Genomic DNA, 14,910 nt, shown 5'->3' on the forward strand with positions numbered 1-14,910 from the left:
TCGTACAAAGGAAAAACCGTTTAGCAGCCATCAAGGAAAATGTCCGGACCGATCAATATGCGAACCGAGCCACGGTGACAATGCAAAAGACATTGAAAGACATTATCGGCCAGGAAGGCCAGTTTAAGTTATCACCGGCTCCGTTACAAGACAAAGCGCCCCTGCAGAGATTTCTGCCCGCCAAAATTAATACAAAGACAGGACTATGATTTGGCGGGAGATAAGACTGTCCCAAAAGAGTATAACTATGGATTGAAAGTCCATCTAAGTTACTTCGGACTCCGGGTTACTTGAACAACTTCTTCTTCACTGCCACGGCTTCTTGTTGGGCGACTTCAGGCTTCCATTTCTTCAAGAACTTTCTTCTACGAGGAACGAACGAAGGGCGGACGGTGCCCGGATCGGCGCCTCTTCCACTTCGGCAGATCGATGAAAACGTTTTCGTTTTTTTTTTAAGACGGACGGTTTCGGTAAAAGGACAACGTGGTCGGTGTTCAGCCAAACAAGGCTCGGCCACGACGAGAAGACGACGAGGGTGGCCCGGGTACTGGGGTCGGGAGATCATCGACGACCCAGGCCGACGGAGAAGAAACCCTCTGGAGAACCGGCGATCGATGCCACAAGATTCTCCCAAGTGCATAGCCTGCATCTGGGTCTGCTCCATGAACCCAAATTGACTTAGTGGATCTCAACCTTAACGAGCGCTCATCGAGGCTGGGTCTACCCCACCGCCTCGAGGGAGGAGAGAATATCGACTGCGCCAGAAGTTTCCAAATCCACGTGACGACGGAAAGCGGTGCCAAAAAGGCTGCGAACCCCCTTTCTCGCGATTTCGAGAGTGGTGAGCATGATCCCAAGTTCCCCAGGTCGAAACTTAGTTTAGGTATAGGGGAGGGAGTTAAGGGAAATCGTAATGTGTTTCCCCTTTTTCGATGTGCCGTGTGTTCCCCATTTCCATAGAGTCAAGTTCATAAATTTGTGCATGATTGTAGTAACTTTAATCTGTGCCTATGACATGTATTTTGTAATGCTTCAAACTGTTTAAAAATAAAAGCATCCATTTCGTGCTATTCAACCTGGTCTATTGAGTTCTTTCTCTGCACTACTGTTCTCTGCACCTAAGTCCAAGGTCTAGAACCGTAGGGGGGAGTGGGTCGAACCACTCAAGGGTAATTATTGCACGAAGCCTGGCAGGAGACCAGAAAGAGCAAGAGAAACCCCCTACAGAAATGGCGACCACGGCAGGACCTTGGCAGCAGGAAAGTAGTGTGTTAGATCAAGATCTGAATAAACGAAATGTGATGGATGAAAGAATAGCAGATTATGTTTTCGGAAAAGTCAACCTCACAAAACAATGGATATCTGATCTACTAAGGGATAGGCGCCCGCTAGACGCAGCCATCAAGTGGACAGCGGGTAGAGAGCATAAGAAATCTGTAGAAAAGGCGGTCTGGCTGATGTGCTACAAGAAGCAAGTCCAGCTTTTGGACCAGGTAGTTGCAGCACAGACAGTCCAGATCAACGGCTTGCTTAAAGGCGTGGAGGAAAAGGTTGCGGGAGGTCAAAAACTGATTGAATCGCTTGACGCGCTGAACCAGGAATGCCGCTCTGTAATTCGCTGCCACGAAACCCGGGTAGAATATTTAAAATGTCAGGTCGTTGAGGCCAAGGCCAGTGAAGGTAGAATGAGAGAGAGGTGTTCCCGTCTAGCCAAACAAGTAGATGCCCAAGAGGAAAAGCTCCTGGGAGCCAGGGCAGCATATAAAATGGCCATGGAGGATAGATCTGAGAACACCGACCACAGCACTTGCCGCCGGGAGCTAGAGGACCTGAGAAAGGCCCTAGCGAAGGCAAACGGGTTGGTGTGTCTCATAAATCCACCAGCGAGTCAGCTGTTGCTAGCCAAGGAATCCAAAAGACCGATTCCACAAGAGGCAGTTGGGGTACCAACCCCCGAACCTTCTGCGCCTCCTGCCTATGAGGAGTCTTGGACTCCGGGACAGGAGACGGAGATGGTGGAGGAAGAGAGCCCTGAGGTAGAGCAACCCCAGACAGTAGAGTCGGGGTCGGTGCCAATGTGTCCAACGAGACACCGGAGGATCGGTCCAAATGAAGAAAATGGCGATGACGGACCCCTTGAGAGTCAGATCATAATGCCTCATAGCGCACGACAGCTAAGAGAGATGATAAGTCACATCCCAAAACTCTCCGAGTCAGGAGATCCCTCCGTGCATTTCAGGGACGTGGAGCAGACCGCAGCAGTCAATGACTGCGACGGGGTTGAACAGTCTAAAATGCTGCTGTTCTCCCTGGACAGTTCGCTCCTCCAGTGTCTCCCTGACGAGAGCAAGAGAGGGCACAGGGACTATGAGTTGCTACGGGATGAGATTCTGGAGATCATGGGAGAGGGGGACGGAACTCCGTTCCTCCGTTTAGAAAAGACAGTGCAGCTAGAGGGAGAACCCCCACGGGTTTTCGCCGACAGGTTGTGGCCAGTGTATCGGCGCAGCTGCCCGGGCGGGCCGGCCCGGGCCGGGCTGGATGGCGAACAAAGGGCTCACTGGCTTCGGTGCCTGGTAGCAGGTTGCCTGCCAGTAGTGAAGGAACAGGCCAAAGCATGGTTTGACCCCACTAACGCCCGCTCCACGGAGGAAGTAGTACTAGATCAGCTCACGATCAGTTATAGAAACAACAAGGGCAAGAAAACGCCTGTTGTGAAAGGAAAGGTGCATGAGGTGAGACCCGCAGCCTCTGCTAAAAAGGAATGGCGTCAGGAGGGAAATCGCCATCCCCAAGCAAATAGCAGTTGTTACGGGTGTGGGAAGGAGGGTCATTGGCGCAAGGACTGTAGGAATCCTTGGAAGGATAAGAGGGAGAGAGCGTTCGCCGCAGCCCAAGATCGAGCCCAAGCCCGAGTCGCCAACGGCCCGAGAGTTTCCCCAACACCAGCACAACCACAAGTGCAGGCCGCTGCCCCAACACCAGTCCAGAACCCAACCGTAGCCTTTGCCCCGAATGAAGGGGGTGGTGCGGTTGTGGACCCCGCTGCGATCGAGTCAGTCTTGGAGACTATGCGGTCTCTGATGACCTGGCAGGGGAAGGTAGCGGTTGCTAACAGCCCTATCGCCCCCGAGACCCCAGCCGAAACACCTAAATGACTGACGCCCGCGCAGCCCATCTACTTGTGTCCGCTCCGCTATGACGCTTGGAGAAGACCTGTGGTGGAGATGGAGGTGGAGAAACAAAGGGGTAGTTACCTGTTGGATACGGGAGCTTCGTGTACCTTGATCCACACGGACAAACCTTTTGCCTCACCTCTGTCTGCCCAGGCTCCATATTTAGTAGCGGGTTTCACAGGTAGAGCACAGGCTGGCGCGCACTCCCTCCCGCTCTCCATTCAGTTGGGAGCGCTCCACACCACATGGACGTGCATCCTATTGAAGTGGAAAGAGGGGGGGGGGAAAGGCATCCTCGGGGCTGATTTCTTGGTGGAACACGGGATCCTCGTGGACCTGAGAAATCACTGTCTCTGGGGAGCCGAGGGCGGTTTAGGTAAGGTAGTCGTAATCCCGGGGAAGGAAGAAAAGGGGGCCCTGTGCACTATGAAGCCATCAGGAGGTTACGATCTCGAGCTCATGATAACAAACGTCCCAACGGACTTGCAGGCGCGTGTGTCAGAAAATCTGACCGCGTTCGCCACCCACAAGCACGACTGCGGGAGAGTCACTGGGTTCGAAGTCAGCGTAGACGGGGACCCCATGATCCGACCCCAAAAGCAGTATAATTTCCCCAAGGAGGCAGAACCCGACATGGAGACAGCAATATCTTCATTGGTACAGCAGGGCGTATTGAGGACGATAGCCACCCACGTGAACTCCCCATTATGGCCGGTAAAGAAACCGGACAATTCGTGGAGAGCCACGGTGGACTATAGAGTCCTCAATAGTAATATCCCAGCCTGCGCGCCCACGGTAGCAGCAGTTGCAGACTTAATAGGGAGTATTCCAGCATCGGCGACCACATTCACGGTGCTGGACATCTCGAACGGTTTTTGGTCCATTCCGCTGCGGCGGGAGGACCAGTACAAGTTTGCCTTTACTTTCAAAGGGCAACAGTACACCTGGAACTGCTTACCACAGGGTTTTCACAACAGCCCCAGCATTTTCCATCAGTGTATGGCGGGGAGTTTGAAAGAGTTCAGCCAGCCCAACCAGATAGTGCAGTATGTGGACAACTTACTCCTGTTCACAGATACAAGGGAGCAGCACGGCCCACTGTTAGCCGAATTGTTGGAACTGTTAGAAAGGAAGGGTTTCAAAGTAAACCCAAAGAAAGCCCAGATCGGCCAGCAGGAAGTTAAATTCCTGGGTCTGGCCATCCGCGCTGGGGAAAGAGCCATAGATAAGGCCAGACGGGAATCTATACAAGATCTGCCGATTCCCAACACAGTAACGGGTGTAAGGTCCTTTTTGGGATTGACCGGGTACTGCAGAGATTTCATCGAGGACTATGCTGCCACAGCGGCCCCGCTACTTCGACTCTTACACAAGGGAGTCGAGTGGTCTTGGGACGAGGGGTGCCAGGCAGCATTCGAGAAGTTGAAAAGAGATCTGCAGACCGCGCCAGCCCTAGGGGCCATAGATGGGGGAGAGGAGTTCTTTCTGGAGGTAGCCGCTAGTGGGGACAGCCTGAGCGCAGTACTGCTCCAAGAGCGGCACGGCAAGCTAAGACCAGTAGTTTATTCCTCCAGGGTGCTCACGGATGTGGAGAGGAGTTTCTCCAATTGCGAACGGCATCTCCTGGCCACGCATTGGGCTGTGAACAGATCAGTGATCTTCACAGGGACCTCTCCCATTACGCTCCTCACCCATCACACCCCCACGAAGATGCTTCTGGACAGGAGGATTAAGGATGGGACCGTAAGCAGCGCTCGGATTGCGCGCTGGACCCTCCTCCTTTCCCAGATGGATCTCAAAGTTAAAGGCCTCTGCGCGCCAAGGCTCGCAGCCAATATGGCATATCCCGGGACAGCCCATCAATGTTCCGTAGAAGGGGTATGGGAAGTTAACATAGGTTTACGGGCCGGGATACATCCCACGGGCCGCGAGATCTACGTAGACGGTTCTAGCACTGTAGCTGATGGCAAGCGACTCACAGGGTGTGGAGTTTATGACCCTGCGGCAAACATTGCCCTGGCAATTAAGCTCCCCAGCACTATGAGCGCGCAGCAGGCTGAACTGTCCGCGGTGGCGTACGTGGTTACCCACCCCGAGATTTTCCCAACCCCATACACGATTTGCTCAGACAGCATGTTCACGTGCAATTCGTGTACGGAGTACCTCGCCATCTGGTCCCGACGCGGGTACACCTCCGCGGACGGGCGGCCTTTAACAGTTAAGCCCTTGCTGGAGAAGATCCTAGCAGCTGTGGGGGAGAAAGGAGAGGTGTTCATCCATAAGGTGAAGGCTCACTCCATTACAGAACCCCGCAGTCAGGGCAACCAGCAGGCGGATGCGCTAGCCAGGGAGGGTGCCCGCAGCGGCATTCTCTGGGACCCATACGAACCCGGACCCGTGGCGGCGATCCAAGGCAGGGAGGGAATTCCCGGGAACACAGGGGTGACACCGCCCCCAGACCTAAAGACCGTCCAAACCCTGGATCCCGCCCTAAAAGCAGTCCTAAAAGCCATCACAGAGGGCAAACAGGTAGAAGGTCCGTACAGTACGGCAGCCCTCACAGTCAAAGAAGGTATGCTGTTCCGAAAGGAGCAGTGGGTTGTGCCGCAGCAGCACCGAAGGGAATTCCTGCAATTGGCCCACGAGGGTCCAGGAGCGGGACACCCCGGACCTGAGGTCACCTGGCAACGGGTGGAACAGGCGGGATGGTGGCCGGGACTTCGGGACGATGTCCGCGAGTTCTGCGCAAGCTGTCTTGTGTGTGCTGCTAACAACCCAGACCCCCACAAAAGGAAGGTGCCCATGGGGCACATCAGGAGGGTAGAGGGACCATGGCAGTCGATTCAGGTCGACTACATAGGGCCCCTGCCCGCCGCCCAGGGAGGCTATAAGTACTGCCTTGTCCTGGTAGATGTGTTCACCAAATGGGTAGAAGCCTTCCCGTGCAGAACAGCTACGGCACTGGGTACTGCTAAGATCTTGATTCGGGAAGTGTTCTCACGGTGGGGACTCCCCCGTTTTGTAGAGTCCGACCAAGGGAGTCAGTTCACCGGTCAAGTAATGCAGAACGCCCTCAGGCTCTTGGGCATTGAGGGAAAGTGGCACGTAGCATACAATCCCCAGTCATCCGGGATTGTTGAGCGTATGAATCGGACCCTCAAGGAAAAGCTGAGGAAAGAGACAATGGGCTCGCCCCAGAAATGGGCGGAGGTCCTGCCTTTAGTCCTCATGGGGATCCGAGCCAGCCAGTCCAAAAGCACGGGGTATTCCCCGCACGAGTTAATGACTGGAAGGATCATGCGAACACCCACCCATGTGCTAGCCCCGGTGCTCACTGAGGGCCAGCTCCGAGAGGTGAAACGGGACAAATTCGCCCAAACCCTCTTGGAGCGCCTGAGACAGATTTATGGGCAGGCGGCTGGGAACATGGGAAGACAGCACCAGGGAAATAAACTGTTGTTGGAACCTCGGAAACAACAAGAGTGGGTAGTCGGGGACCAGGTCATGGTCCGAAACTACGCCAGGGTAGGGAGTTTTGAACCACTGTACATGGGGCCATACAGCATTGTAGACAAAGCCAGCCCCATGGTTTATGCAGTGAAGACGCCCCGACGTACCAAATGGTTTCACATCAACCAGTGTAAACTGTTTAAACCGGGTACACCAGGGCCACCAAAGGGGACCAGGTCTGAGAACAAAGATCCTCAGCCTGTAACAGAGTCACAGACCACACAGGCTGGAGCAGTAGCCTGCGTGAAGGGAGAGGCCATCCCATTGGAGTGGGAGGTCTCATCTTTTGAATGGGATTTAGGCAGGGGAGAGCCCGAACAGCTCAACCTCGCTTTAGACCCAATCACGGAGGAGGAAGAGTCAGAGGACGGCAGTCCCGCCCTCGACTCAAGCTTGGGGGAGGTAGGGAGTGGGGGTGGAGACTCGTTACCTGTAGGGACAGGTGAGGTGGAGTCGGAAGCCACAGATCCCGACCCCGGGGGGGCGGAGCCTGAGGAAGGGGAGCTGGAGCCGGCAGCTGTGGAGGAACCACAGGCTGTGACGGTAACAGTCACGACCCCAGGTCCATCGGCCCCGGGAGCCCAACCCAAAGCAGCCCCTCGTAGGTCAGCTCGAGCGCCCCAGCCCAGAAAATTTTGGCCAGATTCTCCCCATCCTCCCCAACCACGGTTTAAAGCAGCCCCAGGAAGACATGATCCCCGTTCAGCAGCGACAGGCTGCGGGGGATCAAGGCCAAAGATCAATGCAGCCCCACCGCAGGGTGTGGCACACGACAGACCTCACAGGGATTCGGAAAGCCGCCCCACGGAGGGCGGCGCTGTACATAAGTTAAGATAGGTAATTATGGTCATAGTTTAAGGAATGTAAAGTATATGGTGTTAAGAGTACAATTTTGAAGTCTGCCCGGTATGTGTGTTTGTTAGGGAGCGGGGTCCAGGAACCCGCGCGTCCAATTAATTTAGGCCAGCACCTATCGGGAGCCCGGCTACATCATTTTGTTGGTTACAGAAACCTGGGATACGATGGAAAGGATTGTCGTCGCGTTCATGGCGATCGGGTGCGGGTGGGCCTACCGAGGCCGCACCAAGGACGTCATCATTTTCGGGTGCTCCGGGGACACGGCCCCCATCGCAACGGATGGGACGGGGGAGCGAGAGGTAGAGGAAACCGCCACCTACTTCCACCAAGGGAGATGGCCAGGTTGGCTGGGAACGAATTCTACGGAATATTCCAGCAATTTCGGTTTTGCCTACCAAGAGACTTCATTAACGTGCCCTCGAGTGAGGATCCTAGCGCCCAGAGTCAGCGTCACCGTGGGAAAGAGGATTTGTCTGGTGTGCAAAGGGAACGTACCACCAAGGCGATGGTGGTGGCTACGAAAGCTGGGAAAGGACATGAGAAACTCTACGGTCGAGTGGGAGCGACTGGGTAATAATACCCATCGGACTATTACGGGAACTCACGGACAATTACGTGTGTGTTGGGACAAATGGTGGGAACCGGATGAGGGAATATATGTCTGTATGTGGGGTTCGAGACGCGTCTGCCCCAAGGGCGTGTCCATCTTCTTCCAGAGGCAGTGGCAGGATGAAGGGAAGGGGATGAGATGGGATGTTAGCACTCGAGCGTGCGGAGCCCCATACTCCCCTATTCCGGTGAACGCCACTGAACTCATCACCCGCCCACGCAAGCCCCTGCCCACGCTTCCGGTAGCACTAGCCCAGAAAGGAGGGTGCCCAACCACCACCAGGGGACCCGGGAACGGTTTAGTATTGGTACCCACCGGTCAGGTGCTGTACCAAGGGGTACACTACGCGGTGGCCTCAGTGATTTTAAATCTCACTGAGGTAAGATTGCCGGAGTGGTGTCCCGAAGAAACGGAACAATTATACCAGGTCCTGTTAACCAGTATGTTTAGACAATTTTACGAATTTGACTTTGCCGACATCGACAGAGACAAATTATACACCACACCGCCAGAAGTTTTGGATCGAGTCGGGAGGCAAAGAAGGGGTACTGTAAATGACATATTCACTGCTTTTAATACCGGGACATCTGTTGTCAACGCTCTAGATAACGTGGAACTGCAGACACAGATCAACGGTTTAAAAGCCCAGTTAAGGAACATATTGACAGACGAAAACAAGGTCGTGGGTTCTGAGTTGCATGAGGACCAGGCCATGACACTACACTTTAAGGACATAATTGCTGAACTGGAGAAACACGCGAGAACGGTAAATGCACTCATTAAGGAGGATCGGAATGCGTCCGATCAAGCTGCGCAAAACGAGGCCTGTGTGCTGTACGGGGCGTGGTTATTGGGCGAGGGCCGCAGTAATCTTGAGGATTTAAAACAGGGTTTGGTCCCGTCCTGGATCAGCAACAAGCACTTGCAAGCGCTCCACCCTTTTGAGAATGCATTAAGCCCGTGCCAGCTCAGACTAGCCGCAGAAGCATACCCAGTTCCAGTGGACTGCGGACATTCGAATCACACTATTATGGGAATAGTAGTAAGAATGCCGGTGTTGGGTCCCGCAGCAAAGCCCGCCCCGGTATACAGAGTAGAGAACATTGGAGTCATTCAGGGGGGCGCACACATTCGTTACGCAGTGGTCCCGCCTTACGTCATCAGATGGGAGCGTACGATGACAGGCACCGACCTCTCGGGATGTCGGAGCCGGGGAGCACACATCATCCTGTGTCCCCAGCACTTGAATGCCTTTTTGAAACCACAGTGCGGGTTCAGAACCGCTAGCGCGAAGCCGGTGAATTGCACCATGGAGGCAATGGCAGAGGACCATGTGCCCCCACAGGTAGCATATATCGGGGGTGGGACATACTGCGTCACCACTGCAGCGCCTCAGTACCGATATGGACAACACGAGTGGTGTTCGGTCGGTGATAGCAGTTTCTGTTTCAAACCCAGGGCCGAGGTTCAAGTGGCACAACAACGAATTGTTCCCATTCCTGCGCCCTCCACTGTACACATCACTATCAAAGAGAATTTCACAGACTTACAACGATTTGTCGCGCATTTTGGTTATGTCATTCCCCCTCTTCCCGAACACCTCACCAAGGTTTTAAAAGCCGTTATAGTTTCGCAGAAACATTTCTATACACTGGAGCAGAAGACTTTAGAGATAGGAAAAGACATATTGGACATAACCATCCCACCATGGTGGGACTTGTTCACCAACATAGAGGTCCCCGCCTGGATTAGAATAGCATCCCATATCCTAGTAGTATGTCAGGTTTTGATTGTGATATTTTTGCTCTTCGTGCATTGCAAAAGAGGCAAACGCCTCCAGAGGCACGAGAACACAGGAGAATGGAGAGAACGCTATGTGCAGATGGGGGAAGCAGATACCCCACTCTAAGCTGCTAGTATAAGATTAAGCGTCCCTCCATTTAAAAATTATTTTTTTTTTTGATTGTTTTGGGTTATAAGGAAATAAGTATGGTTATGTTATTAGTTGTTAGTAAGTTTTTTTGGATTAATAAAAGATGCATGCAGATGGCGCAAAAGGGTATCAACCCCTGCCCATCTGACAGGTGAAGATGTTATAGTTTAAGTTTTGCTGTCTATGATTCCAAATGTGCATGAGGTAATTTTCATTTTCTCCGGAAATGGGAACTGCATGTGTCGTGAGGGGCATAGATAGTTAAGTGCCAGGAATGTTTGGATGTGGGGAATCAGGGAAAATTTGCTCATCAAGGATTATTGATACTTTAAGCAAGCTATCAGTATCACAGGGGGGCCTGTAAGATTCGCAATTTTCAGCAAAAATCACGCAAGAAAACTGGATAAAATAAGACTGTTTATTGACCAAAGTAAGCTTGCACAGAAAAACCTTTGATAAAAGGGCATACAAAATGGCCGCCAGGCCCCGTGATCAGTTTATGAACCATTTTATTTCTGTTACTGCAAGCCAGACAGGCTTGTGGATTGAAGACAGTGAGCCCACGAAAGCCAGTCTCTGGGAACCGAAACTCAGAGCAACAGCATACATATTCAATGGATTATAAGTACAGGATGGGGCCCATCAAGATATGGGCGGACAATGTAAAAACACTTATACCCATTTATCGTACAAAGGAAAAACCGTTTAGCAGCCATCAAGGAAAATGTCCGGACCGATCAATATGCGAACCGAGCCACGGTGACAATGCAAAAGACATTGAAAGACATTATCGGCCAGGAAGGCCAGTTTAAGTTATCACCGGCTCCGTTACAAGACAAAGCGCCCCTGCAGAGATTTCTGCCCGCCAAAATTAATACAAAGACAGGACTATGATTTGGCGGGAGATAAGACTGTCCCAAAAGAGTATAACTATGGATTGAAAGTCCATCTAAGTTACTTCGGACTCCGGGTTACTTGAACAACTTCTTCTTCACTGCCACGGCTTCTTGTTGGGCGACTTCAGGCTTCCATTTCTTCAAGAACTTTCTTCTACGAGGAACGAACGAAGGGCGGACGGTGCCCGGATCGGCGCCTCTTCCACTTCGGCAGATCGATGAAAACGTTTTCGTTTTTTTTTTAAGACGGACGGTTTCGGTAAAAGGACAACGTGGTCGGTGTTCAGCCAAACAAGGCTCGGCCACGACGAGAAGACGACGAGGGTGGCCCGGGTACTGGGGTCGGGAGATCATCGACGACCCAGGCCGACGGAGAAGAAACCCTCTGGAGAACCGGCGATCGATGCCACAAGATTCTCCCAAGTGCATAGCCTGCATCTGGGTCTGCTCCATGAACCCAAATTGACTTAGTGGATCTCAACCTTAACGAGCGCTCATCGAGGCTGGGTCTACCCCACCGCCTCGAGGGAGGAGAGAATATCGACTGCGCCAGAAGTTTCCAAATCCACGTGACGACGGAAAGCGGTGCCAAAAAGGCTGCGAACCCCCTTTCTCGCGATTTCGAGAGTGGTGAGCATGATCCCAAGTTCCCCAGGTCGAAACTTAGTTTAGGTATAGGGGAGGGAGTTAAGGGAAATCGTAATGTGTTTCCCCTTTTTCGATGTGCCGTGTGTTCCCCATTTCCATAGAGTCAAGTTCATAAATTTGTGCATGATTGTAGTAACTTTAATCTGTGCCTATGACATGTATTTTGTAATGCTTCAAACTGTTTAAAAATAAAAGCATCCATTTCGTGCTATTCAACCTGGTCTATTGAGTTCTTTCTCTGCACTACTGTTCTCTGCACCTAAGTCCAAGGTCTAGAACCGTAGGGGGGAGTGGGTCGAACCACTCAAGGGTAATTATTGCACGAAGCCTGGCAGGAGACCAGAAAGAGCAAGAGAAACCCCCTACAGCAGTATCCGCTTCCGCGGATTGAGGATATTTTTACTTCGTTGTCTGGCGGGAAACACTTCACCAAGATAGACCTGGCGCAGGCGTACTTGCAGATGGAGGTTGAAGAAGAGTCACGCCAATACCTCATGATCAACACGCATCGAGGTTTGTACCGGTACAATAGGCTGGTTTTTGGAGTGGCATCGGCTCCAGCAATTTGGCAGAGGGCCATGGAGCAGGTATTACAGGGAATTCCAGGCACACAATGTTACCTGGACGATATTCTGATTACAGGTGATGGTGATGAAGAACACCTCGCAAACTTGGAACTGGTGCTCAACAGACTGAAAGAGTATGGACTTAGAGTTAATCGGCAGAAATGTGAGTTCTTCCAGAAGCGAATCTCGTACTGTGGTCATGTCATTGACCAGGAGGGGCTTCATAAGTCTCCTGACAAGATAGAGGCAGTTGTAAAGGCTCCCGCTCCGGATAATGTCTCTCAGTTGAGGTCGTTTCTAGGATTGATTAACTATTACCATAAATTTCTACCAAATCTATCCACGGTACTGCACCCGCTAAATGCTCTTTTACAGAAGGGGGTACCATGGGAATGGAGCGAAAACTGTAAGAAGGCATTTCGCAAAAGCAAAGAATTGATCACCTCAGAGGAAGTGTTGGCTCACTTCAACCCGACACTGCCTATTCGGTTGGCTTGTGATGCTTCTCCATATGGTATTGGGGCAGTACTCTCACATAAGTTGCCAAATGGCACGGAAAGGCCAGTCGCGTTTGCATCCAGATCATTGACCTCCGCTGAGCGCAACTATGCGCAGATCGATAGGGAGGCTCTCAGCCTTGTATGGGGAGTGAAGAAGTTTAATCATTACCTGCAGGGCCAAAAATTCACACTTCTGACAGACCATCAGCCGTTGGTATCCATTTTTAAGCCTAAGAAGGGTGTTTCAGTGATGACAGCACAGCGTCTCCAGAGATGGTCCCTTTTCCTAGGGGCACATCAATATCAAATATAATTCAAAGGTACAAAGCAGCATGGCAATGCTGATGGGCTGTCGCGCCTGCCACTACCTGAAGAAGAAGAAACGGCGAAAGTTGACCCTGTTGAGTTATTTCATTCAACCATCATCGAGTGTTTACCAGTCACCAATGCAAGTATTGAAAGAGAAACCAGGAACGACCCGACACTGTCCAGAGTCTACGAGGTGACAGTGAAAGGATGGCCAACATGTGGTGATCCTCTGTTACCGGCATTCTCGGCAAGGCGAGACCAGCTGTCCGTCTGCCATGGTACTTTGATGTACGGGACAAGAGTGATTATTCCTCCCAAGTTAAGGGAAAGAGTTCTAAAAGAACTGCATGAAGGTCATCTGGGGGGAGTTAAGATGAAAAGTCTTGCTAGGACTTATGTATGGTGGCCGGGTGTTGACCAACAGATAGAGGAGTTGACGAAAAGCTGCGCTGGGTGCCAAACAGTGCAAAATGCACCTCCGATCGCACCACTACACCCATGGGAATGGCCTTCAGCCCCATGGCAACGCATACATATTGACTTTGCTGGTCCATTCATGGACTCCATGTTCCTAATTGCGGTGGACGCACATTCCAAATGGCCAGAAGTGATCAAGATGAATACCACTACTTCAGAAAAGACAATTGCGGTGTTAAGAACAATATTCGCAAGGAACGGATTGCCAGAACAGATCTGTTCGGACAACGGACCACAGTTCGTGTCGGAAGAATTCCAAAAATTCTTAAAGAAGAATGGGGTGAAACATTATACCTCTGCCCCATATCATCCGGCGACAAACGGGTTGGCCGAGAGATTTGTCCAAACATTCAAAAAGGCAATAAAGGCCATGAACGATGATCAGATTCTGCTACAGCACAAGGTGGACAATTTCCTAATGGCATATCGAAACGCCGCTCATGCAGTGACTAACCAAAGTCCTGCCATGATGTTTTATAACAGGAGGTTGCGGTCCAGGTTGGACTTGTTAAAACCAAATGTGCGGAGGGAAGTGGAAAACAAACAGTTCCGGCATATTAATAACAAGACCACTCGAAGTTTCGACGTAGGACAACCAGTGTTGGCAAGGGGCTATGGAAACGAAAAATGGCAGTCCAGAACAATTCGGGCCAGACAAGGACCTCTGATGTACACAGTAGATATTGGTAACAATGTGATAAGGCGTCATGCGGATCAACTGGTAGAATCGAGAGCAAGGGTCGAACCCATGGTTGCGACAGAGACAACTGTGGAAGACGTTAATGAACCTGAAGCATCTACCTCGGCAGGGAATGTACCTGATGATGATAACACCCAATGCATGGGAGACCAACTAGAGGAGTCACCTCAGCAACAGGAATCAGAGACCACTGAAAGGCGTTATCCAAACCGAATCAGAAGGCCTCCTGAGAGACTGAACCTTTGAACTGTTTATACCTGAAGTTATATATGTTATTATGTTATGTTAAATGGGGATATGACTGTTAAGCTAAAAAGGGAGGATTGTGGTGTATGTAACCTGTTCCACCTTAAGAGAACTTAAGCCTGTTCCACCTTAAGAGATGTACTACTTTCTCTGGCTGCTGTATACGTAATACCGGTGGTGACCACCGGTATATAAGCACTGTGTAGTAATATTGTATTTAGTATAGTCCTGACCTCCAACCAGTAAAGACCTGTTGAACTTTAATCTTGTAGTCTGTGTTAGTAATTACAACTAGAACACACAGACTTAACAACTGCAACACCCCCTCCTCTTTTACCTCCACCTCTGTCTCGCCTGAATAGTGGATGGATGACTGTTGCAGATTAAGACGTCATGGCAGCTACCTGCAAACCTGATATTGCAATAATTACAGACCAGCTCATATTTTTATGTAAATTAGTTCCTATTTTGTGGAACCAGT

This window comes from Somniosus microcephalus, chromosome 30 (genome assembly GCF_052327205.1).
Source record: "Somniosus microcephalus isolate GS21.2 chromosome 30, FLI_Smic_1.0, whole genome shotgun sequence".
Taxonomy (NCBI): domain Eukaryota; kingdom Metazoa; phylum Chordata; class Chondrichthyes; order Squaliformes; family Somniosidae; genus Somniosus; species Somniosus microcephalus.